This window comes from Ovis canadensis, chromosome 5, assembly GCF_042477335.2.
Source record: "Ovis canadensis isolate MfBH-ARS-UI-01 breed Bighorn chromosome 5, ARS-UI_OviCan_v2, whole genome shotgun sequence".
NCBI lineage: Eukaryota > Metazoa > Chordata > Mammalia > Artiodactyla > Bovidae > Ovis > Ovis canadensis.
The window spans coordinates 44370162-44397779 of NC_091249.1; the positions used below are offsets into that span (position 1 = coordinate 44370162).

General features: G+C 38.8%; 1 protein-coding gene across 1 annotated transcript in view; it reads right to left on the reverse strand.

Moving 5' to 3' along the window:
• The window catches only part of LOC138441152 (zinc finger protein 474), a 61944-nt gene extending 37902 nt beyond the window's left edge, over positions 1-24042 (reverse strand). Inside the window, exon 1 of the mRNA XM_069591693.1 lies at positions 23897-24042. The gene's annotated coding sequence lies outside the window, so the exon portion shown is untranslated. The remainder of the gene's footprint in view (positions 1-23896) is intronic.
• Positions 24043-27618: the final 3576 nt, after the last annotated feature.

The following is a 27618-nucleotide window of genomic DNA, read 5'->3' on the forward strand; positions in this document are numbered from 1 at the left end:
CTGGCATTCCCATCTCGTTCAGAATTTTCCACAGTTTATTGTGATCCACACAGTCAAAGGCTTTGGCATAGTCAATAAAGCAGAAAGAGATGTTTTTCTGGAACTCTCTTGCTTTTCTGATGATCCAGCAGATGTTGGCCATTTGATCTCTGGTTCCTCTGCCTTTTCTAAAACCAGTTTGAACATCTGGAAGTTCACAGTTCACGTATTGCTAAAGCCTGGCTTGGAGAATTTTGAGCATTACTTTACTAGTGTGTGAGATGCGTGCAATTGTGCAGTAGTTTGAGCATTCTTTGGCATTGCCTTTCTTTGGGATTGGAATGAAAACTGACCTTTTCCAGTCCTCTGGCCACTGCTGAGTTTTCCAAACTTGCTGGCATATTGAGTGCAGCACTTTCACAGCATCATCTTTCAGGATTTGAAATAGCTCAACTGGAATGCCATCACCTCCACTAGCTTTGTTCGTAGTGATGCTTTCTAAGGCCCACTTGACTTCACGTTCCAGGATGTCTGGTTCTAGATTAGTGATCACACCATCGTGATTATCTGGGTTGTGAAGATCTTTTTCGTACAGTTCTTCCATGTATTCTTGCCACCTCTTCTTAATATCTTCTGCTTCTGTTAGGTCCAGACCATTTCTGTCCTTTATTGAGCCCATCTTTGCATGAAATGTTCCCTTGGTATCTCTAATTTTCTTGAAGAGATCTTTAGTCTTTCCCATTCTGTTGTTTTCCTCTATTTCTTTGCATTGATCACTGAGGAAGGCTTTCTTATCTCTTCTTGCTATTCTTTGGAACTCTGCATTCAGATGCTTATATCTTTCCTTTCTCCTTTGCTTTTCTCTTCTCTTCTATTCACAGCTATTTGTAAGGCCTCCCCAGACAGCCAATTTGCTTTTTTGCATTTCTTTTCCATGGGGATAGTCTTGATCCCTGTCTCCTGTACAATGTCATGAACCTCATTCCATAGTTCATCAGGCACTCTGTCTATCAGATCTAGTCCCTTAAATCTATTTCTCACTTCCACTGTATAATCATAAGGGATTTGATTTAGATCATACCTGAATGGTCTAGAGGGTTTCCCTACTTTCTTCAATTTAAGTCTGAATTTGGTAATAAGGAGTTCATGATCTGAGCCACAGTCAGCTCCCAGTCTGACTAAGTATATTAAGTATATACTTTACCCTAAAAATCAGAAATGAAAAAACTTGGAACTGTAAATACTGAGCCAATGATTTTTTATGAAACTGATTCACAATACTTCCTTTTTCAGAATTATTTTTTTAGAAAAAAAAGTAATGACATTTACCTCAGGAGAATAGAACCTTATTTTCCCCATGAGCTTTTGAAAGATTGAGAAGGCATCTTGCTGTGCCAGTTGTTAATGCACTGTCTCTGTATTCCATACTCTCTCTTCTACATCCAGCTTTGTGATGCTGGCACTGGGACACTGCTCGCCCCGTTTCTGCTTAGCCAGCCAGCTCTGCATTATGATTTACTAATACCAGTACTGGAGGGAAAAGGTGAGGTTAGAGGAGAGAGAAGACTTGCATCTTCTTAAAGGGTTTCCTGTCTGCTTTTGGTTCCTGTATCACCCCAGCAATACTTCTTTATCCCCGCAAAAGCAGTTCTTTCCTGAAGCAGCACCTGAAACCAGTTTACAGTTTTTCCAGTATTTGCAAATCAAACTGAATTTCCCCTCCCCCTCCAGGCAGCACCATCAGCCAGACTGTTCTTCCTCTTTGGAAACAAGATTTTTGGCTCCCTAAGGCGTTTCTTCTAAATTTCTAAGTCCTAATAATTTAAACCTCTTCCCTCTGTCCTTCAGCATTTGGAATGGTAGGTAGCTGCTGCTTACCTTCTATAGCAGTGCTTTTTTATTTTTTTTAACTCTGCTAGATACCTAGGTAACAACTTCATTCCTGGTCAACAATTCTTTATATTAGGTTCTCTCTGTTTAAATAGCTAGTATGGTTTCTGTTTCTTGACTGATACAACTACTCTTAGAATATAAGTAATAAAAATCTGTGACATTCAAGCTGCATATTAGCTTACTATTGAAATAAATATAAACTAATCATTTCATAGTGTCTCAGAAACCATGATGCTTAATATTCAACTCTCAACTCATTCAGACCACTGAAAACATACCTTTACAATGTTTACACAACCACTAGCTTGCAAAAGCTGGAAAATGTTGTTCCTCCATTTGTGATCAACTGAATAAAATCAGTTTTATTCTGCCATTTGAAGCATATTTGTGTTTTTCTTAAGTTTATATTATACTTTTCCTCCACTGACTACCTAGCCATGAGGCCCCCACTGCCACAGAGGGAGTTATAGAGTATATCAATCCCGTTCATAGATCAAGGATGACTGAGAAGTGTTGAGGGCAGATCAATAACCTGTCAGTCTGGCTGGTTCCCTACACTTCCTTCTGGATGAAGCACCTGGGCCAGTGGCATTTGCAGTTCCCAGTAATTTTGATGTATGTGGACAGAAAAGCAACTGGGAACTGGGGGTGGTATGGTTTGGGAAAGACAGGAGCAGTGTCTGAAAGGCAAAAAATGGAAACACTTTCAGAAAAGCCATTTAGTCTGAGGCACGATTTTGATGGAATCTGGCTGTCCATATTGATATTCCCAGGCTGATTTTGAATAATTAATGAAACATTTCCCCTTCCTTGTCTCTCCTTCACTATGAAGAACGTTAAACCAAGATATAAGTTCTTTCACTTTTATTCCATCTAATTGTCAGGTGTGGACATATTAGTCTATGGTGTTTGGAAAGCTATGAAAACCAAAAAAGGGAGAAATGCATTCTTTATGCCTCTAAATAGAAACTTCTGCAAAGACATTTTATGTTAAGGCTCATAATACCACCCCATGAAAGCTACTGTTAGACCAAGCCTGCAATTTTCACTCTATATTGAGTATTCAAATCACAGAGTACTCAAGAGTCATAAACGCCACACAGGTATGACCATGTAATTGCAATATTGACATTTGGAGTGGTGGAGAACTAGTTATGGAAACCACCAGGACAGTTGCATTAGAGGCGTATAATGTACAGAAATTCAAAGGCTAGACAAAGAAAGTGGGAGAGTCAGGCCACTGAATAACAAACAAATCTACATAACATTATTTTCTGACACCTAGGATAGTTCTATTCCAATAAAATAACTATTCCAATAGTTTTTTTCAAGACTTTAAAGAAATAGTTCATAGGCCAGATATGGCTTACAGATATGCTCTTTTTGGCCTGGATAGAGTTTAAAATGTTTGAGCTAGTTGCCATTATTTTAAAATTTACAAATGTCACACAAAATTGTGACTTGGAGTTTCTTTTGAAAAAGTAGAAGATCTGGCCTAGAGGCCGTCTTCCAGTGTGGCAACATTGCTGGGATATGTAATAACATTGAAACTGTAGATCAGACAGCCAAGCTTTACTCTTGGAAAGTTGCTCATCAGCCCCTTGTTCAATTCACAATTCATGCTTGATTCTCAGATTGATTTGAGTTTGTGACCTTTTGTGAGTCTCACTTTAAAATGTCCCTTTCCTCCATTTTTCTTCTCAATTGAATATTTGAAAATCACTTTGAGGATCACTTGCTCTCAGAAAACTGAGAACCCAGTTGAAGTCTTTTCTAATGGAGATAATTACTAAAAACATGATATGTTTATTGGTAAAATTTCAGAAGGGAAATTCCCTAGTAAAAATTGAGTCAGGATGAAATACTTAGTTCAAGGAGGTAGGGAAATATCCAGGGCAAAAAAGAAAGAATCAGTGACCTGAGAATGAATTTTCATACATTATTAAAGGGCCATAGGAAATGATGAACCTAGTTTCATAAAGAAACAAAAAAATCAAGAAGCCTGTGTTTAGATCAACCACAGGGGAGATGTTAAAAAAAGGAAAAAAAAAAAAGGAAAAAGAAAAACACAAACAGGCAAGAAATGTGTATGTGGAGAACATCTGAATTTCTTGCAAACATTCCCACAACTGTTTAGTTATTCATTGATATAATAAGAGCTACTCTTCTGCTTTAGACAACAGCCCCTGATTTACCATTAAATGATTCCCCAGATGAAGAATGTTGGATATCTTAAGTTATTAGATACAGAAAGAATCAGTCAAGAAGAAGAACCATAAGTAAGCTACTAATAATAAAGACTATTGTTGCCTTTCCAAGATTTGGGCTGGAAATACTTCCTAAGAGACTTATACTTCCTTGTAGGGATTTTAGAATTTGATGACTTTTTTCTTTCTGCCAAGTTGACCACTGCATCAAGTACCATCTACGCTAGTTTAAACTGAAAATGTATAAGAACAGCACAGTAATTCCTTCTCAATAAAGAATGATATATTCAATAACCATTAAGTGTTTAAATTTGATGTTTTGATAAAAACGGGGGTGGGGGGGCGGAACTACAGATACCCTTGTTTTAGTATTAAATTTTAGACACAATTACAAATGGATTCATTGTTTACTAGTTCCCAGGAACTGCCTTCACACTCTTGATTTACTGTCTCAGAGGACTAACTCAGTGCAGTATCTTTGGCAAAGACTTCCAAGCCACAGAGTGTTAGTGTCAGAAGTACAGTCACTAGACTAGTGCCTCCAGGTTGAAACACAATGAAGAATACAGCTGCCCTTGATGGGATGTTCCTGGCCGAGACAGATTGGCGTAAGACAGATGGGCCTCACAGTATCCTGGAGGAAACTTTTTTAACCACATCACCCTCTTACCCTCCAAAAGCCTCAAAGTTGTGCCTTAGCTCTACCCACCTCCAGGAGGTCAGTGCCTCCCAAAGCCTGGCTAGTGCTTAAATTGATCATCATTACCGTTCATTACAGACATCAACACCCTTTGTTAATAATGCTCTCTCCACCCAAAGCTGTTTCTGAGGAAAGTCACTGGGAAGGAAGTCAAAAACAGGGCAGAGCCCATAAGGCAGGCTGAGTTTCTGCTATGTGTGATGAATGTGCTTCTATTTTCTGATACGTGTAGCATGTCTTCTCTGGAGGTGACTCTGGAGACTGGGTCATTTAGGTACATCCACCAGCTGAAGACTGTTTCTGAATAGGGGCTTTTTGTTGCTCTGCTCCCTGCATCGCTCATCCTCCTATGTATAAAGAAGTCATTAAAAAGCTATTGTTATTCATTCGACATCTCTGAGTTTTGTGAACAAGAAACTCTTTCACAGATCAGATTATTTGAGCTTGTTGATGGTTAGAATCCTCCACTCCAACCTCTTATTGCCCAGGAAATATTACCAAGCCTATCCCTGGCTGGAGAAAACCACTAAAAAGAGATGCTGGTGTCTATGAGAAATGTGTTCCTTCTCCGTGTCCCCAGAGCCCAGGCAAAACATAAAATGTGGTTGACAGCTCTTTACTTGCAAACGTTCTTAGCTTGTAGTTTAAATATTTTGCGGTTTCAAGTTTACTGAGAGCCTCCTTCCACCCCACGCCCAATAACTATGAAATAGCAAGGAAGTCAGTGAGAGTATCAACTGCTTTGTTCTCTTTTCCTTTAGTAAACAAAAAGAATTTTAAGTATTTTAAGTTACACCTAGCATGGAAAGATTGGAATATTTGATTAAAATAATTCAATTTAAAATCAACTCTTTGAATGCTATTTTCTCCTCTTTCTTGTGTTTCTAGTGGGCTTTTTCTCCTCCCATTGCCTGCGCTCTCTTGCTCTTTGTTTCATTATTTCAAATATTGGTCTGTCTCCACGTAAGTCTAGAAAAACAACCCAACGGCATTAAGGACAAGGTGCTATCTGCAAGGGAGTGAAGGATGTGGCATCCTGTGGTTGACCCCACTGCTAATTTGCTCTAGAGGGGTAAGACAACACAGACTGGCTCAACACTAGTAAAGCATGTCTTACATTTCAACTCCACTATATTCTGGAGAAAACAGGATGAGAAGTGATAGGCCCCGCCTAATCATATGAGTTCTCAAAAGTGGAGAACCTATCCATCTGGTGACAGAGATGGGACAAAGGAAGGAAAAGGGGATGCAAGGAGCCATTGCTGATGCAATAGCGGAGGACTGGGGCTGTGTGCAAGCAATGTGGGTGGCTCTAGAAACGGGAGAGGGCAAGGAAACAAGCACAGGGTCTCAGAAGGGACAATGTCTGCTGGCAACTTGATTTTACCCCAGGGTACCCATGTTGGGCTTCTGACCTATAAAATGATAAGATAATGAGCTGGGTTTCTTTAAAGCTGCTTATTTTATGGTATTTGCTATAGCTGTAATAGAAGACTAAAACACCCCGAGAGAAAGATATCAGCACTGTGAATGCAGCCTTCTGAAAACTATTGCTCAACTAAGTTTTGGCCATCCTATGACCCAGAATCTTAATAGTCAGCTCAGGGTCACACCCAGCTTTAGTCTCCACTGGAAATACCACCAGAATGACTCCTTTCCAGGGGCCTTGCTGAGAAGCCCCAGTCAGCTCTCTATAATGAGAATTATAGTACAATTCATTCTAGAGTAACAAAGCATAAATATTCACATAACATTACAGAGTGGGTTCAAGGATCTCTGTCTACCTCTTATGAGAACCCTCAACCGGTGTGACTAAAGAAATAATCCTTCAGATTTTGCATTCTCTTCAGTGTGATCTGTCTTTTCTGACCACAAGTCAAGCTTGCTCTTCCCTGTCCTCTTTGACTGTATTCTTTGTTTTGATATATGCATATTTGCAACTGGTAGTTCAGTTAAGTTCAGTTCAGTTGTTCAGTTGTGTCCGACTCTTTGCAACCCATGAACCACAGCACAACAGGCATCCCTGTCCATCACCAACTGTGGGAGTATACCCAAACCCATGTCCATTGAGTTGGTGATGCCATCCAACCATCTCGTCCTCTGTCGTCCCCTTCTCCTCCTGCCCTCAATCTTTCCCAGCATCAGGGTCTTTTCAAATGAGTCAGCTCCTCGTATCAGGTAGCTAAAGTATTGGAGTTTCAGCTTCAGCATCAGTCCCTCCAATGAACACCCAGGACTGATCTCCTTTAGGATGGACTGGTTGGATCTCCTTGCAGTCCAAGGGACTCTCAAGACTCTTCTCCAGAAAAAAGAAAAAAAAAAAGACTCTTCTCCAACACCACAGTTCAAAAGCATCAATTCTTCGACACTCAGTTTTCTTTATAGTCCAACTCTCACATCCATACATGACCACTTGGAAAACCATAGCCTTGACTAGACGCACCTGTGTTGACAAAGTAATGTCTCTGCTTTTTAGCATGCTTTCTAGGTTGATCATAACTTTTCTTCCAAGGAGTAAGCGTCTTTTAATTTCATGGCTGCACTCACCATCTGCAGTGATTTTGGAGCCCCTCAAAATAAAGTTAGCCACTGTTTCCACTGTTTCCCCATCTATTTCCCATGAAGCGATGGGACTGGATGCTACGATCTTCGTTTTCTGAATGTTGAGCTTTAAGCCAACTTTTTCGCTCTCCTCTTTCACTTTCATCAAGAGGCTCTTTAGTTCTTCTTCACTTTCTTCTATAAGGGTGGTGTCATCTGCATATCTGACGTTATTGATATTTCTCCCAGCAATCTTGATTCCAGCTTATGCTTCCTCCAGCCCAGTGTTCAGAAACCTGATTTTAATACATTCTGCTCCAGGTTAACTGACTACATTTCTTGTCAAAGTGCCACATGCATAAGCTTTCACTTCAAATCATGAAAAAGCCTTGTAACTAATCTCAAGTATGCTGAGATTTGTTCCCAGTGTACCTTCCCAATTATCTATATCAATTATTCACCATTCTTTTTCCTTTCTCATTTCACCCACACCTATCTTACCACGCACATGCACACACATACAACCACTCACATCCATCTACAAACTCATACATACACATCCATTTACATACCCATATTTATCTATACACTTACAGCCACACACCCATACACCTTCACAATAACATGCATCCACTCACACCTATCCACACACACCCATGTACCCATTCACTTACATCCATTCACTTACATCCATACAATCACTGACACCCATGTACACCTACCCATTCACTTACATCCATACTCATACCACATCTAACAATTCATACATCTATCTATGCACTCACCCCACACCCATCCACTCACAGTCATGTACATGCCCACACCTATCCATTTACTGTCCTCAATCCTAAAGGAAATCAACTCCAAACATTCATTGGAAGGACTGATGCTAAAGCTGAAGCTCCAATACTTTGGTCACCTGATACAAAGAGTTGACTTGTTGGAAAAGACCCTGATGCTGGGAAAGTTAGAAGACAAAAGGGGAAGGAGGCAGCAGAGGATGAGATGGTTGGATGGTATCAACAACTCAATGGACATAAATTTGAGCCAACTGTGGGAGATAGCAAAGATCAAGGCAGCCTAGCATGCTGCAGTCCATGGGGTTGCAAAGAATCAGACATGACTTAGAGACTGAACAACAACAAGAATGTTGATTTCCTTATAGGAAATTTTATATTTTCCTATAACATGTATAACATACAATTGAAAAAAGATCACAAGTGAAGAAATGTTGAGAACATTTAACATTTAACATTTGGAGACTAGGGAAAGGAAGTTCTTTGGTTTCCTAACAGGATCCATTACAGAATTTACTCTAAAAGCACACTTTTAGTAGGAAAATAGATCCCTCTGATTTACAAAATGTACTTTAAACCTAACTTCTTGAGACTATGTATACTACACACTGCCAAACTTGTCTATTCCTTCCAATTCTGAATTTCTGTTTAATGTTGCTTCAAACAGTTGCCACCATGTCCCATCTTATGTTGCTAGTAGCTGACATATGTCTAAACATTTTTGCCGAAAATCTTGACAAATACTTCTGCTATAAAATTCTGCTGCATTTAGACAGAGCTTCAAGAATGAAAGAATTTAGGGTGGGATGATTTGGGAGAATGGCATTGAAACATGTATACTATCATGTAAGAAATGAAGTGCCAGTCTATGTTCGATACAGGATACAGGATGCTTGGGGCTGGTGCATGGGGATGATCCAGAGAGATGATATGGGGTGGGAGGTGGGAGGGGGATTCAGGATTGGGAGCTTGTATACACCCATGGTGGATTCATGTCAACATATGGCAAAACCAATACAGTATTGTAAAGTAAAATGAAGTAAAAAAAAATAGATTAAAAAAATCAATAAATATGGGCATTGTTTTCAAAAAAAAAAAAAGAAAGAAAGAAAGAAAGAATTTATCTCTAGCAGTATCTTCCCTCTAAATGCTGAATTAATTCCCACTCCTCTTTCTGCGTGTGATAGGCTCAGGTTATGCAGATATTAATCAAGGTTTCACTTACACATCTGGGAAACAAAGTTCAAGTTCAAGCAAATTCTGAAATACACTGGTACAGTCTAATTTGCTGAGTAAGAGCAGAAAAAGTAACTCAGCCAAGAATTCAGTAATACTCTCTTAGTTTCCACTTTAAAGTACTTTTGCAACAAATTTAGGTCTATTTTAAACACTGGCTCCAAAATGTCTATCAGCTATGGAATCTTGGGATATGTAACTTCTCTATGCCTCAGTTTCACTTACATTTTGGAGGAATGATTGATACCTTGCAGAATTATTGTGAGGATTAAAAGTAAGATAAAATGCTTAGCACCGAGTCTGGTAGGGGACAAATATGATATCATAATTGTTACTATATGGTTTTAATAGGTCTTCTTTCCCATATTTTCAATAATAACACTGCAGGCTTAAAAATGTAATTAGGTGACTATAGATTTTTAAAATTATTCTTCCTGTTTAAAAATAGTCTGAGGAAGTCCTAAGTTTTTATTATGTTGCTAATTCAAAGGACATTTTATTCATATTTCATTAAAAGACATTCCAACCTGTAGTCCTAAAAAGGAAAAAAAAAATACTGAAAAATTTTGAGAAATATGACTACATTTTCTAAAGTTATCAGATCAAAGCAGTATGAAATATTTCAATTATAGTGCTTGTCATACTGATAGCCCCTGCTAAAGAAACCTGCCCCTTCTCCTCTGGACCAATGGCCCTGGATAGTCATGTTCTGTAGCATATTATTCAACTCCCAATCCCCAAGCTGATTGTATCAGAGCTTGGGCACTGGACAAACCTATCCATCATAGGCTCATCAGCAGTAGTCTATGACATGGCTGGACATGAACAGATGAACTGATTTAATCACAGTTAGTCTCTGGGGAAGGATAACAGCAATGGCTGCTAAGGCAGAAAAGAAAATAAGAAAGAGTTGTGAAGCTGGAGAACAGAAGCATGAAACATCACAGAAAATAAATTATGCTTAAGAAGAATATGTAGAAGAGCTAAATGTTTCTCTAAAGAAGACATATACAGATGCCAAAAGTTACATGAAAAGGTGCTCTACATCAGTAATTGCTAGAGAAATGTAAATCAAAACTACAGGGAGATAGCACCTCACACCAGTAAGAATGGCCATCATCAAAAAGACTACAAATAGTAAAAGCTGAAGAGCATGTAGAGAAAGGGGAACCCTCCTACACTGTTGGTAGGGATATAAACTAGCACATCCACTGTGGAGAACAGTATGGAGGATCTCTAACAAAATAAAAATAGAGTTACATATGATCCTGCAATGGGCTTCCCAGCTGGCACCAGTGGCAAAGAATCTGCCTTTACAGATCCTGCCAATGCAGGAGACATGGGTTCTATCCTTGGGTCAGAAAGATCCCCTGGGGAAGACAATGGCAACCCCCTCCAGTTTTCTTGCCTGGAGAATCCCGTGGACAGAGGAGCCTGATGAGCTATGGTCCAGAGGGTTGTAAAGAGTTGGACACAATTGAAGCACCTTATCACACACACATGAATGATCCTGCAATACCAGTCCCAGAGAAAACTCTAATATGAAAAGATATATGCACCCCAATGTTCACAGCAGCAATATTTACAATAGCAAGCAACCGAAATGTCCATGGACAGAGGAATGGATAAAGAAGATGTGGACTATATATACAATGGAATATCAGTCAAAAAAAATGAAATAATGTCATTTATAGCAACATGGACGGACCTAGAGATTACCATACAAAGTAGAGTAAGTCAGATAAAGACAAATATCATATGATGTAACTTATATATGGAATCTTTAAAAATGATACAAATGAAACTTTACAAAACAGAAAGAGATCCACAGATATAGAAAACAAACTTATGGTTACCAAAGGGAAAAATAGGGGGAGGGGAGTGGCAGATAAAGTAGGAATCTGGGATTAACAGATACATACTACTCTATATAAAATAAACAATAAGGATATACTGTATGGCATAGGAAACTATATTCAATGTCTCATAATAACTATAATGGAAAAGTATCTGAAAAAGAATACATGTATGTATTAACACACACACACACACACACAAATCACCTTGCTGCACACCTGAAATTAACACAACTATTGTAATACAACTGTAAATCAACTACATTTCAATTTTTAAAGATTAAAATAAAGACGAAAAAGACAGAAAAGGGGGAGATGGAATGACTGTGGGTGAAACAGGGTAGAGCACGGGAACAGGCTAATGACGGATCACTCAGGTGAGCAACTGTGAGGGGCTGCCACTGCCACCTGAGTGCAGAAGACGTACGATATTCTTTAGTCTTTATGTCTTGCAGTACGTCTGGAAAATATGTGTACTCCTGGAACTTTATGATAATTTTACTGGAGAATGGAAGAATCCTCTGTCACAATATCCCAAAGAAGAAATGAGAGATTATGTTCAGATATGACTAAAGTATAACGAGAAAGCAGGCCATCTCACAAGTGGGAAAGTAGTGACCAGTCAGGGTTGCAGAGTTTGACTGTGGATAGGGCTCTTTCTTCATCTCTCCTAAAAAGGAAAACAGGGTGAGGCTTTAGTTCTACTCAGAAAGAGGCCTACTATAGGGCTGAATAGAGGCCTAGTATAGGGCTGTAGGGTGATTGCAGCCATGAAATTAGAAGACGGTTACTCCTTGGAAGGAAAGTTATGACCAACCTAGATAGCATATTAAAAAGCAGAGACATTACTTTGTCAACAAAGGTCCGTCTAGTCAAGGCTATGGTTTTTCCAGTGGTCATGTATGGATGTGAGAGTTGGACTGTGAAGAAAGCTGAGCGCTGAAGAATTGATGCTTTTGAACTGTTGTGTTGGAGAAGAGTCTTGAGAGTCCCTTGGACTGCAAGGAGATCCAACCAGTCCATCCTAAAGGAGATTAGTCCTGGGTATTCATTGGAAGGACTGATGTTGAAGCTGAAGCTCCAATACTTTGGCCACCTGACGCAAAGAGCTAACTCATTTGAAAAGACCCTGATGGTTGAAAAGATTGAGGGCAGGAGGAGAAGGGGACGACAGAGGATGAGATGGTTGGATGGCATCACTGACTCAATGGACATGGGTTTCAGTAGACTTCGGCAGTTGATGATGGACAGGGAGGCTTGGCGTGCTGTGGTTCATGGGGTTGCAAAGAGTCACACAACTGAGCGACTGAACTGAACTGAACTGATAGGGCTGAAAAGCCAATGGGGATATTATCTGACTGTTAATGCTGAATAATCAGCAGAAATAAAAAAGAATTTGGTTGAGAAACTCTTTTGACTTTCCTCTATAATTCTGAAGCTTTTATAAAAATTACCTACTAATTATTTTGGTGTTTGGCCTGGAGAACAGAACCCACTCAACTCTTTGGCTAGGAATTTCTCTGGAACAGGTAGTTCTTGCCCTTCGTGAGGCCTGGTTGTTTGAGTCCCCTGTGTTTCCATGCACATGTAGCCTTATAATAAATGCCCTGTCTAAGTACACTTGAGTCCACTAAGAAGGCCTGGGTGGAGTTGGATTTATTTAATCATTCATTCAGCCCAGAATTCTGCCTCTGGCAGAAGAGCCTAGAACAGATATTTTGTGATATAATTTTTGAGTTCCCATTACCACAACCACAGTTAGACATATTTTTAAATAATCCGATCCTTCCATCTATGAGTTAACTAACAGACTACTACAATACATTTACTTCATCTATATACCAGTTAGGATTGTGTGTTGTGAATCTGAGTCAGTTGAACTGAGGTGGGCAAATCTACAGCCTGTTACACAGAGTGAAATATTATAAGTCAGAAAAAGATAAACAAATATTGTATATTAACACATATATATAGAATCTAGGGAGAAGGCAATGGCACCCCACTCCAGTACTCTTGCCTGGAAAATCCCATGGATGGAGGAGCCTGGTAGGCTGTAGTCCATGGGGTCGCTGAGAGTTGGACACGACTCAGTGACTTCACTTTCAATTTTCACTCTCATGCATTGGAGAAGGAAATGGCAACCCACTCCAGTGTTCTTGCCTGGAGAATCCCAGGGATGGAGGAGCCTGGTTGGCTGCTGTCTATGGGGTCGCACAGAGTTGGACACGACTGAAGCAACTTAGCAGCAGCAGCAGCAGCATAGAATCTAGGGATTTACCTGGTGGCTCAGATGGTAAAGAATCAGCCTGCAATGAGGGAAACCTGGGTTCAATCCTTGGGCTGTGAAGATCCCCTGGAGGAAGGCATGGCAACCCAGTATTTCTGCCTGGAGAATCGCCATGGATAGAGAAGCCTGGCAGATTACAGTCCATGCGATCACAAAGAGTCAGACATGACTGAGTGACTAAGAATACGACATACAGAATCTAGAAAGATGGTACTGATGAACCTATTTGCAGGGCAGGAATAGAGACGCAGACATAGAGAACTGACTTGTGGATACAGTGAGGGAAGAAGAAGGTGGGATGAATTGAGAGAGCAGCAATGAAATATGCTGCTGCTGCTGCTAAGTCGCTTCAGTCGTGTCCGACTCTGTGCCACCCCATAGACAGCAGCCCACCAGGCTCCCCTGTCCCTGGGATTCTCCAGGCAAGAACACTGGAGTGGGTTGCCATTTCCTTCTCCAATGCATGAAAGTGAAAAGTGAAAGTGAAGTCACTCAGTTGCGTCCGACTGCAGCCTACCAGGCTCCTCCATCCATGGGATTTTCCAGGCAAGAGTATTGGAGTGGGTTGTAAAACTGACAGCTAGTGGGAAGTTGCTATATAACACAGGAAGTGCAGTCTGGTGCTCTGTGACAACCTAAAGGGGTGGGATGGGGTGGAGGTGGGAGGGAGGTTCAAGGTAGGTGGGGATGTATGTATACTTATGGCTGATTCACATTGTTGTACAGCAGAAACCAACACAACATTGTAAAGCAATTATCCTCCAATTAAAAGTAAATTAGAAAAAAAGGATTGTGTATCACTTTTAATAAAAAGACTCCTATTCTAGTCACTTAAAGAAACAGAGGCATAACTTTTTACCTAAGTGAGAAGGTTTTTTTGAAAAAAACAATTAGATTCTCAATAATACCAAGGCTTCAGTGATAGTCTTAGCCTTTCCTTCATGGATGCAACTACTACACTATTATGATGACATTATTTGCATTATATGATTCTAAATACTATCTTCATATAGGACAGATGGACCATTCCTAGGGTGTGTTATTATTCTGGACCCTAGGGTGGAAAGGTACAGATGAGATGCACTTAGTCCTTATTTGCTTTCAGTGGGCTTTATAAATTTCTTGGTTTTACTTTTTCTGTTTCATTGTTCTTTTCTCCCTGTAGCCTCCTGAAGCTTCCACTTAACTGTTGTAGTTGTTTGTTCATAGTTTTTCACTTTTCTGATTTTTTGAATCTTATAATACCACAATTATGTGCGAAGATAAAATAGGCTGAAATATCTCAAGACATTATGAAATCAGTATTTGAAAATGTATAGATTTTAAATCTGTTTTGTAAATATCATGTGGAAGGATGACACAATTTCAGACTACAGATTTTTCTCTATTGGTTAATTATAACATTCCAGTCACAAAATTAAGACTAACACTAAAAGTTATTAAATTGTTGGTGAATCACATTACCTGTTTTATTTAGACACACAATGGATAGTGTCCATTTCAGTAATTACAGCTAGAACAGTTTTCTTGTGCTACTTATCAGTAAGTTTTTCCTGGGAGTCTCTGTTGAAAAGTTTATTTGGAAACTTTTTGTTACTCATAAACACCCCAACAGCTAAACTAATTAAACTCCACTTGACTCAGTATTCGACATAGGAAAGAGGCTAACTGAAGAGGAAAATGTGGTCTTAATTTTTGCTGACTGAAATGCCATGTGTTTCATATATACTATGGTTTACTTGGAACTGAACAGATAGAGCAGTCCAAGATTTATCATTATTTTAATATTGCACAATCATTTGGTATTTTTGAGAGGAAATGCCACAAAGTGATTCAAATAATGTAAAAACTAATTTCTTACTACACATTTTGAAAAGAGCTACAATATAAATAATTTTTCACAAACTAAATATATGTATTTCCATCCTTTCAGTGAATATATACACTTGGCAAGAGGCTGGAATCTTATTAGCTGTATTTATCATAACTACTTTGAGCATTCTCTTTCTAACTGCTCACACACACATACACACATCCCCCTCTATACATTTTCCTTCATATCCCTTCTAGGTGAAGAGAACAGTCTGATAACCCTTGTCATAATCTTCACTTGACAATGAATCCGTGCCAGGATTCCAGTCCATGTAGCACGTTAATTGGTAATGATGTGCTGGATTGTAACTAGGTCAGATGATACTAATAAGAACAACAGTTGGCTAAACATTGAATTCTGAGTCTTTCTCCAACCATGGGTTTCTTCTATTTCCATTCCTCACTACTTTCACTTTGTACATTTCACAGTAATTTTACTGAGATAACCTTTGACCACATCTTTTGACCTGGGAGAGGGCCTACTAGTGGTGAAGGGAGGGGAAATGATCATGAGGAAACCTTCCTTTGCCCCAGCTCTCCAACTAACTTCTTGATCTTCTTGTGGGCTTGTATGGGAGATGTGAGGTTGGGAAAGGAGAACAAGAGAAAAGGTAAAAGGAACTAGTAGACACTCTAAATATTCATCTGCAATGCGTGAGACCTGGGTTCAATCTCTGGATCGGGAAGATACCCTGGAGGAGGGCATGGCAACCCACTCCAGTATTCTTGCCTGGATAGAGGAGCCTTGAGGGCTACAGTCCACGGCGTCGCAAAGAGTTGGACACGACTGAACAATCAAGCATGGATACTCTAAAAATAGATTTAGCATTTTTTTTATCCCCATATAAGTGCCTTTTAATAATTCCACAGAAAAGTAAACATCTCATTTTACACCAGTCACCTTATATTTTCTTTCTGCTCACTTTCTCCTCTCCTGTCCTCTGTTTCTGTGTGTGTTAGTATCTCTCCTTTCCCTATTCTTTCACTCCTGTCTCCGTGCTTCTAGTGATGCTGGATAACCTCATGATCCTATATTAATTCACATACAAACATTCTTCGCCTCTGTCTCTAATATAGCCAGTTATCCCATTTGGATGCTTTGCGCACTCTCTCAAGTTTACTGCCTTGCAGGTAAATGGATGCACCTTGCTGTCCACATGCTCTTTCAGGCACAGCAGGAGAAAAATCACTCCTACCGTCTAATCCTTCTTTTTCAGAGCAGACATAGTCACCTACTAAAGTTATAAAACAAATCCTCAACCTCCCCTGACTAAACGCACCATGGTTGTGGTGCTATTCTCAAAATAAAGGCCAAACGCATGAACTTCTATAACCTAAATGAAGTTGCTCAGTCGTGTCCGACTCTTTGCAACCCCATGGACAGTAGCCTACCAGGCTCTGCCGTCCATGGGATTTTCCAGGCAAGAATACTGGAGTGGGCTGCCATTTCCTTCTCCAGAGGATCTTCCCAACCCAGGGATTGAACCTGGGTCTCCTGCATTGCAGACAGATGCTTTACCCTCTGAGCCACCAGGGAAGCCCCTGTGCCTCCCTAAGCCTCTGCTTTGGGCTCCCTTAACTCTCTCCTATCTGTACTGTGTTGCATCCTTGTTCACCCCTTGGTTCCTCAAATAAACCAAACTCATTCTTGCTCTGGAGAAGGCAAAGGCAACCCACTCCAGTACTCTTGCCTGGAAAATCCCATGGATGGAGGAGCCTGGTGGGCTGCAGTCCATGGGGTCACGAAGAATTGGACACGACTGAACGACTTCACTTTCACTTTTCAGTTTCCACTTTCATGCAGTAGAGAAGGAAATGGCAACTCACTCCAGTGTTCTTGCTTGGAGAATCCCAGGGTCGGGGGAGCTTGGTGGGCAGCCGTCTATGGGGTCGCACAGAATCGGACACGACAGAAGCGACCTAGCAGGAGCAGCATTCTTGCTCCAGGTTAGGGAAGAGATTGAAAAGGAGCTTTGCACATGCTCTTGCTACTGCCTAGAATCTCCCCCCAGCTCTTTGGGTAGCTTTCTTATTTTATTTTCCAGATTTCTGTTGAAATGTCAACTCCAATAGACAGACCCTTCCTGACTACTCTTTCTCAAGTAATTTCTTTGTCTCTTCCTAAAACACACACACACACACACACACACACACAGAAACACACACAGGCACAGAGACACTCATGCACCTACACAGACGCATGTGCACACATGTGCATACACATGAACATACCCATGTATGCACATCATACAGGCACATGAACACACACACGTACATGTGTACCACTGCCACCACCACTATCATAGTTACGTGCAGTTATGACAGTGCTATTTATTTTCTGCACAGCTCTTATAGCATATATTATCATCGTTTGTTTGTTTACATGTGCGGTATGGGTTTCCTTTACTTGAATGTAACCTCCACGAACATTAGGATCTTATTTGCTCTTTGCATAGTCACATCCCAAGCAACTAGTCCAGTGCCGAGCCCATTGCAGGCACTGACACAAAACTGCTGCATGTTGAATGAGCCGAGTAAGATTAGCTGGATTTTAAACAGATTTTGAAAACAAAAATCAAGCCCATTAATTAAACAGAAGAATAAAAACAGAAAAGGACTTTTGTAGAGAAAGGATTAAAAGCTACTCTTGTGGTATTTTCTCAAGTATTAGGGATATCTGAGCATCTAACCCTTGTTTAATCTTTCTAATAATACTAACTGAAGGGATTAGTATTTTGCAGCAATCTTTTTGGATCTAACTCCTAGAGTAATGAAAATTTTAAAAAAGTAAACAAACAAGGCCTAATGAAACTTAAAAGCTTTTGTACAGCAAAAGAAACCATAAACAAAATGAAAAGACAACCAACAGAATGGGAGAAAATATTTGCAAAGAAAGCGAATGACAAGGGATTAATCTCCAAAATATACAAATAGCTCATGCAGCTCAATATTAATAAAACAAACAATCTAATCACAGAAGGGCTGATCTAAATATAAATTTCTCTAAAGAAGACATACAGGTGGCCAGAAAAGCACATGAAAGGATGCTCAACATTACTAATTATAGGAGAAATGCAAGTTAAACCTGCAGTGAGCTATCACCTCACACTGATCAGAATGGCTATCATCAAAAAGTCTACAAACAATAAATGCTGGAGAGGGTGTGGAGGGAACCCACACACTCTGTTGATGGGAATGTAAACTGGCACAACCACTAGGGAGAACAGTGTGGAGGTTTCTTAAAAACTAAAACCAGAACCACCGTATGATTTGTCAGTCCCACTCCTGGGTATACATCTGGAGAAAACAATGCTTTGGAAAAATACTTCCACCCCAATGTTCATAGCAGCACTATTAACAATAGCCAAGACATGCAAGCAATCTATTAATAAATGTGTATCAACAGATGAATGGATAAAGAAGATGTGATGCATATATACAATGGAATATTATCCAGTCATAAAAAAGAATGAAACAATGCCATTTGCAGCAACGTGAACAAACCTAGAGAGTGTAATACTAAGTGACAGACAAAAAAGGACAAATATCATATGATATCATTCATATGTGGAATCTAATTGTTAAAAATGATACCAATGAACTTATTTATAAAACAGGGTCACAGATTTTGAAAACAAACTTACGGTTACCATAGGGGAAATGTGAGGACTGGGGGAGGAATAAATCAGGAGCTTTGGGCTAATATACTATTTATAAAATATATAACCAACAAGGATGTACTGTATAGCACAGGGAACGCTACTCAATATTCTGTAATAACCTATAAGGGTAAAGAAACTATAAAAGAAGGAAGATGTGTATAATTGAATCACTTTACTGTACACCTGAAACTAGCACAATGTTGTAAATCAACTATATTTCAATAACTTTTTAAAGGAATTTTCATTCTGGACTTAGAAGTGTCACTATAGTCAGTCACTTGTATCTTCAGATTTTGAATCTGCAGAATCAACCAACATCAGATCAAAAATATTTTTTGAAAGTCCAGAAAGTTCTAGAAAAACGTAACTCGAATTTGCCATACACTGGCAACTATTTACATAGCATTTAGTTTGTATTAGGTATTACGAGCAATCCAGAGAGGATTTAAAAGTATACTGGAGAATGTGTGTAGGTCATAGGCAAATACTATACCATTTTGTATAAGAGACTTGAGGAGCCACAGATTTTGGTTTCAACAGGAAGTCCTGGACCCAACTGCCCAAGGATCTGGAGGCAGGATTGCCTGTATACCAAATCCAATAGAAATGAGAATCCAGCCAAGGACTGTGTACTGAACCAAGCCCTAAACCTCATGGTAAAGACTATTCAACAAGAAATGAGCCACCTGCATCTATGGCACAAAGCTCCTCCCAGGAATAGAGCTAGGCAAGCACATCCGAGGTGGCTTTATGACTAGGTAGACACATGCATTGGGTGCCGTAGGACTAGGAAGAAAACTGAAGAAGAAACAAAGCTAGGTTTTCCTTAACTGAGCTTATTCATATATTGTTTCTTTTGACCACATGCATTCTGAATGCAGATGACTTTCAAAGCTTAATTCTCCTTGGAAGTCCTATTTTCTTTGAAGATAGCCCCACAGTACCGGGCACTCAGAGGAAGAACAGTTTCAAGGCCACAGTTCTTTATACGTCAATATACAATTTTGCAAAGTATTTCATTAGAATTCCTTGAAGATTAGAACAAGGGTTGACAATCTAGGGCTCCCTGGTCAAACCTGGCCAGCTGTCCATCTTTTTATTTATTTTTTGTAAATAAGGTTTTACTGGAACAGAGCCATGCTTGTTTATTGGTGTATTTGTTTTGATTGCTTTTGTCTTACCACTGCAGAGCAGACAGACTATAAGGTCTAAATTATTTATTATATGGCCATTTATAGGAAAAGTTTCCTAACCTCTGAATTAGAGCACACAAACGAGAAAACTCCATTTTAACAGTGAAACATCCAATTATTCATCAATGTGAATTTACAAAATAGCACTTGGTACAACCACAATCCTACCAAGTTTTGTTTGCGAGAACTCCACGGGCCTTCCTTTAGAATTCTCTGAAATAAGTGTTTGGTTGCACTGTACTCCAGACATTCTATTTGCAGTTGTCATCACTTTTAAGCTGCTAACAATGTGCCTCCTTCACATTTCCCTTCCTGTTGCTCCAACACTATGTGTGCATCCTGCTGTACTTGTACACTGTGATTTAGAAAAGGTTTCTCTACGTCTTTAAGACTCCGCAGGAATCTCCTCTGCTGCCTCAGGAAGGGTGCTCTGGAATTGCTCACATTCTTCACCACTTACAACTTATCTCTTGAACTGCAAAACTCCTAAAAATGTTTCATTTACCAGGAAGTTTGGGGAAATTTTTTAAAATAATAATATTAGAATAAAACAATATTCATTTAAATTATATAAATCCAGAGAAGAAATGGTCATATTAAACTCCAATTTCTGAACACATTTCTCTTAGAAATAATAGATAAGATTCAACTTCTAAAACAGGTTGGAAAATTCAAATGGACAGAAGGGATAGTTTACATTCTCGGGCTTAAAAGAAATGGATGTTTTATGACAGGGATAGCAAACTTGAAAAGCCTGAGGAAGTATTTTTCTTTAGTAAACTTCTGAGTGCTGACAATTTTCTGTAAATTCATAGGAATGCGTAAAAACATTCTATCCAATGTTTATTTTATCAGGCACAGGTTTTTTCTCTGTAATTGTGAGATATATGCTGTTAAACAGGCAAGAGAGTAGAGATTATAAGCATTGTTTCCTTGTAGAAATTATGAACAAAGAAATATTTTCCTCCCCTCTTTCCTTGTCTAGAACAGTGTCTGAAAAACAGTAGACAATAAATTATTGAATGAATGAATGAATGAATGAAAATTAAGTTCAAGCCACATTTTGTATAAATGGGTTTGAAAAATGCATCCCTTTTACTGGGATTATCAGTCTTGATTAAATTTATAACCATATATTTTTGGTTTTTGCTTACCACAGAATAGCTTAAGATCAGATTACTGTCTAGGAGGAGATTTGGAAAACATAAAAGACAGAATGCCCAACCTGATTTAAACTCTTATGCATGGTTCCACTGGCAAACGGTCATGGAAGCACTCAACCTGTATATCTGTTTTGAAGTTGGACACGGCTGAGCGATGAACACTCATACACACAAGCCAAGATAACTGGCTTATTAAAAATTAATGATGCCAACAGAGACATCAGTGCAACTATAATCCTATCAAGTTTTGTTTAGATTGATGTAATGGAATAGAATCCAGAAATAAATGGTCGATTCACATATGTGGTCAATTCATATTGACAAAGACGCCAAGATAATTCAATAAAGATAGGAAAATCTTTTAAACAAATAATGGTGGAACAACTGGATTCATGTAGCAGAGAAATTAGTATCAACCATCTACTGTCACCAAACGCAGACATGAACTCAAGGTGAATCACAGAACTACATATAAAAACTAAAACTATAAAGCTTCTAGAAGAAAGTATAGGGAAATGCTTTATGATCTCAATATGTGTAAGGTTTCTTAGACAAAGAAACCAAATGGCACTAAACATAAAAGAATTTAAAATTTTACTTCATGTAAATTAGAAACATCTATCCGTTAAAAAATGTCATTAAGAAAACTAAAAGATAAGCCACAGATTGGGAAGAATTTTTTGCAATGCATATATATTTAACACCTATGTGGCAAGCAACCCATCATGGGTTGCCAAAGACGGGCAAAAGCTTTGACTAGACTGTTCACAACAGAAAATGTATAAAATATCAATAAGCTCATGAAAAATTGTAAATTAAACTAAAAAACTTAATTTGCATTTTCCTGTTATTAGAATGGCTAAACATTTTTAAATTGTCAATACCAAGTGTTACGATGTGAAAAGAACAGAAACTCTCATATATGCCTGATGGGAGTATGAAATATTACAATCACTCTGTAGAACCTTTGGGCAGTTTCTCATAAAGTCAAATCTATATCTACCTGATAACATGGATATATATTCCTAAATAATTACAAATGACATAAACACACATTAACAGGTGAATGGATACACCATCTATGATGCTTTCATATAATAGAATATTACTCCACAATAACAATGAACAAATCACACACAATGACATAGATCTCTTTCAAAAAATATTATGCCAAATAAAAGGTCATATGCAAAAGAGAATATATGAATTATTTCATTTATATAAAATTCTAAACAGGTAAAGCTAATCTGTAGGCGACAGAAAGTAGATCAGTGATGACTTTGTGGCTGGGTGGGCAGAGAATGAACTACAAAGGTTAATGGACATGTTCTTATATTTTATCACTGGTGGTAAAATGGATAAAATCATTCACCAAAACTCATTAAACTGTGTACTTAAAATGAGTGCATTTTATTGTATGTGAATTATATATCAATGAAGATGATATAAAAAGAAAAAACACTTAAACGGGACAAGAAATATGAATAGATACTTAACAAAAAACAGATACAAATCTCTAACAAGCTCGTGTAAAAATGCTTAACTAGTTGATGTATGGCAAAACCAATACAGTATTGTAAAGTAAAAAAAAAATAAAATTAGAAAAAAAATGCTTAACTAATTTTTAGTCATGAAGGAAATACAAATTATAACCACAATGCCATATCATTTCATGTTCCTTATAAAGTTAAGCATACATCTACCCTATCATCCATCAATTTTAGTTCTAGGTCTGAACCCAAGATAAATGAAAACACATGTCCACCAAAAGACTTGTGCAAGAATGTTTTGAGCAGCTTTAGTCATAGGAGCCCCAACCTGGAAACAAACCAAATATCAATTAATAAGAAAATAAACAGCTGTGTAATAATTCCATAATGCTATAATACTCATCTATACAAGGAATTGAACTGCTTATATACATAGCAATAGGAACAGTCTCAGAAACATTCTTCTGAGCCAACGAAGTCAGATACAAGAATATACACTGAATGATTCTACTCATATAGAACTCATGAACAGCCAAATTATTCTCATAGTAATAGAAATAAGAACTGTGGTTGCCTATGGAAGGGGGATTGACTGGAAGGCCTGTGAGGAAACGTTCTGAGCGATATAATTCTGATAAATGTTAAAAATATATTTTATCAACTTTTCTTTGAAGAAAATTTTAAACATCACCCCCTTAAGTGGAATTTGATTCTTTTAGTAATTAAAACATTTAATTCATAGTTCACATTATTGCCAAAATCATCCAGTGAAGTAAAACCGTATTTGTTCATTTGTTTAGTAGTACTTGAGGGTTATTTTTTTTTTTTGAGGGTTATTTTTTTAACTTAAGAATGGATTACTTTTCTTTGGATTCCTTTTCTATAGCAAGCAAATATCAATACATAGTGGTGAGAAGGAAGTGGAAGACATTAAGGTCATTATTGCTAGTTGAAAGGTAAGATTTGAGACTGATTAGCGACCAGACAACAGAGAAAGAACACACCTTCTGGGAGCCTCACCTTGAAATACTCGTTCTTTATTTTTCTATTTCGGCTTTTGTCGTGGCTTGCTGAATCCCTTGGTGGGGTAGATGGTGGAATCAGGAGAAGAATAGCTGGGAGCTCCAGAATTCACATCCCCTCTTGCAGGAATTCTTTTAGGAGGTGAGGCTGGCTGCCGGGAGCAGGAACCCCTGCCTTTGTCGCCTGGATGTATCCTGGCAACCTGTCAACAAAACGAACAGGACTGAGCTCTATAGTAACAGATTGGAAACTCCAAAACAAGGGGAGAAGAAACTCAGAAACAGATGGAAAAATAGGTATGGACCTCAGCTTTCTTTGAAGTTGACTTTGGGAGTTTTACCAGTGGACTAAGCATCACAAAAAGGGATGCAGACTGATTTAGGCCATTCTTGGCAATGGAATGGAGAAACATTTCTTTTTTCCTAAAGAAGAAAAAAAAATTACCAATTATTCTACTGATCTTTTCTAGAATGTTTAAGAATAGGAGACCTTGACCTCGTCTAAAAGGAAATGGATATTCTCCATGGTTCTCAAAGGGTGTGTTGGTCTGAAATATAACAAAAATGCAAGAGGTAGAAGATAATTATTTTCTAATGTGTCTTAAGATATAGAAACCATTGCTAAAAACTAAGGTCAACATTTAAAAATGTCTCTAAAATATTTTTTAAAACCCTACATTTAAAAATACTCTGAGATATTAAGCTAATCATGGTACAATTCTGAGAAATTATTATTTTCTAATTCTGTAAACATTAAAAACTCAAAGGTGTAACAGTTTACTGCTGCTGCTGCTGCTAAGTCACTTCAGTCGTGTCCGACTCTGTGCGACCCCATAGACGGCAGCCCACCGGGCTCCCCTGTCACTGGGATTCTCTAGGCAAGAATACTGGAGTGGATTGCCATTTACTAACCTAGGAAAAAGTCCATAATATGGTTCTAAATGAAAAAGAGAAGCTACAAAGCAGAATAAATATGATCATTAAACTCTGTGTATGTGTGTATGCACACGTCTACATACATGTGCTTAAAGAACATATACTAGGATGTTAACAGCAGTTATCACTGGATGATGAACTTAAGAAACATTGTATTAAATGTTCCTTAGGGCTAGGAATTAGGGAGAAAATTCTAACCTTCTAGATTCCAAAATCCTACTCTTCACCCCCAGATAACTGAATTGGGATATACAGGTAATGCACAGGACTATTAATTCTATTGAAATAACTTCAGACCACACAGTCTAAAGACCTCACTGGATAATGAAGTTTCATATTCTAACACTAGATAATGCTCTAGAGAGGAGCAGATATGTCCTCAACAGAGACTTTAAGATATCTCAATTATACTATCACATATTTGGATGCTTTTCTCCCAATACCATTCAAAAGATACCATACGTAGATGATAAAGCATACCTAAAAAAACTAAACAGCTGCTATGACAGTGACTAAATTATTGAGATGGGGAAAGAAAACTTGGTCTTACATTTGGCTTCTTACAAACTTGTAGGTCCCTAGTTAACGTATTTCTTACTTTATACAAACTGCATGCCTTCTTGGCCCTATTGTGAGCTAAATGAGATATTTCTCATTTAGCCCAATAAGTAAACACCACCCCAAGTGCACACACAGTATTCAGTCCAGTGGCCAGCTATTTGAGCCAGATGGCAGAAGAACAAATAGGAAATGCTGGCATGCGACAGGACAACCCCGGGAAAACACCAGGAGAGCAGATATTTCCATGCTAAAATAGGGCAAAGAGTTCTTTATCTGGACGGGAGGGACTGCTCTCAGGAGGCCCGAGAACAACAGCTCTGTGGCAGTGGGCACATGAGTTAGCTGGGTCACTGACAGTGCAGTCACAGCCCTCCCTTCCCTTAGTGGGGCTGCTGAGTGGCCAGCTGCTTTTCTGCATTCGTTGGAGATGCTTCGGAAAGTGACTGGAGAGGAACCTTCGTATTCTCCCCAGTTCTGGGCCCACTTGAAATTCTTCGGTTTTGTAGTTTCAGCTTAAATTGAACTTCCTGGTGTTCAAATTTATTTCATCTTGGCTAAATAGGCCTTCCTGGGTATCTCTCTTTCTCTTTTCCCTCTCTAACTTTTAAAGGAACAAAAACTCTGAAGCAGCTTATTTTTTTAAAAATCAAGCTCAAAAGCTATCTTGGACACCACACAGCTTTACAACACAATCTTTTGATGATTTAAGTGTAAATGAAGCAGAAACATATGGATTCCATTTCCCATAAATCATACACAGTCCTCAAAAAATCAAGGGAGAATGTGCTCAGCACAATGTATTCTGTTTGGTTGAACCCAAAACATCTGAAGAATACTTGGAGGCTGATAGATCCAAAATACTTATCCATCTCTATTTATAACCTTGGGAGTGGGGGAAGCCCTTGATTCATGGCGACAGTTAAACTGCTCACATGTGCTAAGTGGGCAACCAGAAACCAGTGCAAGCTTAAAGATAATGGTGTTATCCTTCTCCTGTTCCCACTCCAGACATTCAAGTCGACCTCAGATCAATAATACTGAAGCCCTTATTTAAACAGAGCTAGTCAAGTCAGGTATTGCTTGAGCTTTCCTCGCCTAAAACAACTGCAAGTTATTTCAAGCTATTGACGTACAGTCAAGTTCGTGTCGCTGTAGGATGATGCCAACCTCCACCAATAATCCAGAACTGACCCCTTGTGGCAACAGCCCCACCACAAGGAATTCTGGATTACTTTCCCCTCATAAAACCACAGCTGTTGCGCCTCCGTAAGCCGCCCCCACTTTTTTTTTTTCATTAAAAGGATAAATCACGGTGATTTTATAGACGAAGAGAAACGTTCCTTGCTGGTATCTCTGACTGTCTCTTGATTGATGCAAAGCCCAAATCTTAACTCTGAAAGTTACTGATAGTCCTTTTGAGTTTATTTAAATTGGGCAAGGGCCACATGCTGTGTGGAAGAATTTTTTTTTTTTTTTTTTAACAGCAGCAGCAAGAACTCAAACAGGATGTTTGTGAAGTTTCACAAAATAGGTAAACTGGGCATCATGTCCTCTTCTAGCCAGTTACTGTCTGTCTTCTTCTACCCCTTGCCTTACTGCTTAACTCAGAAACAGCCAGCACCAAACCACCCGACATCAGTTGTCTCAAAACCTTCAAGAACGCTGCAGCAGGAGGCATTGGCAGCCCTTTTTTTTTTTTTTTTTTTTAACAGATGAGGAAACTGGGCTTCCAGGCTTTCCTGGGCTTTCCCCTAATTGCAAGGCTAACCCAAAGCAAATCTGGGATTGAAATGTGTGTCTTTCTCTTACTCAGCAGCTCTCCTTCCTCTGCCTCCTGCACAGCCTCTCTGCTAGATGGCCACACAGAACAGTCTGACCTCAAAAGAGACAGTCATTTTTCAAGATATGGCTTTTGTCACAAGAAAAGTCTTTATGTAAAGTAAATTTGAAAATGTCTAAATTTAAACCATTGCAAAATTTGTCCTGTAGTAGATTAGAAAGAAAGGGGGAAGATAGACTTTAAATATAGACTTTGAAAACTTAAAAAAAAAATTTAAAAATGTGGTGTATGTGATGGTATCCTAACCCAACAGATCTGATAACCCTACCCTCCCTCAGGACTCTTTGCCCAGGGCAGTATTTCTCAACACTTTGGAAATTTATTATTATTATTGCTCCCCCTCCAAGTATTTTTGGCTTTCTTGGTGGCTCAGATGGTAAAGA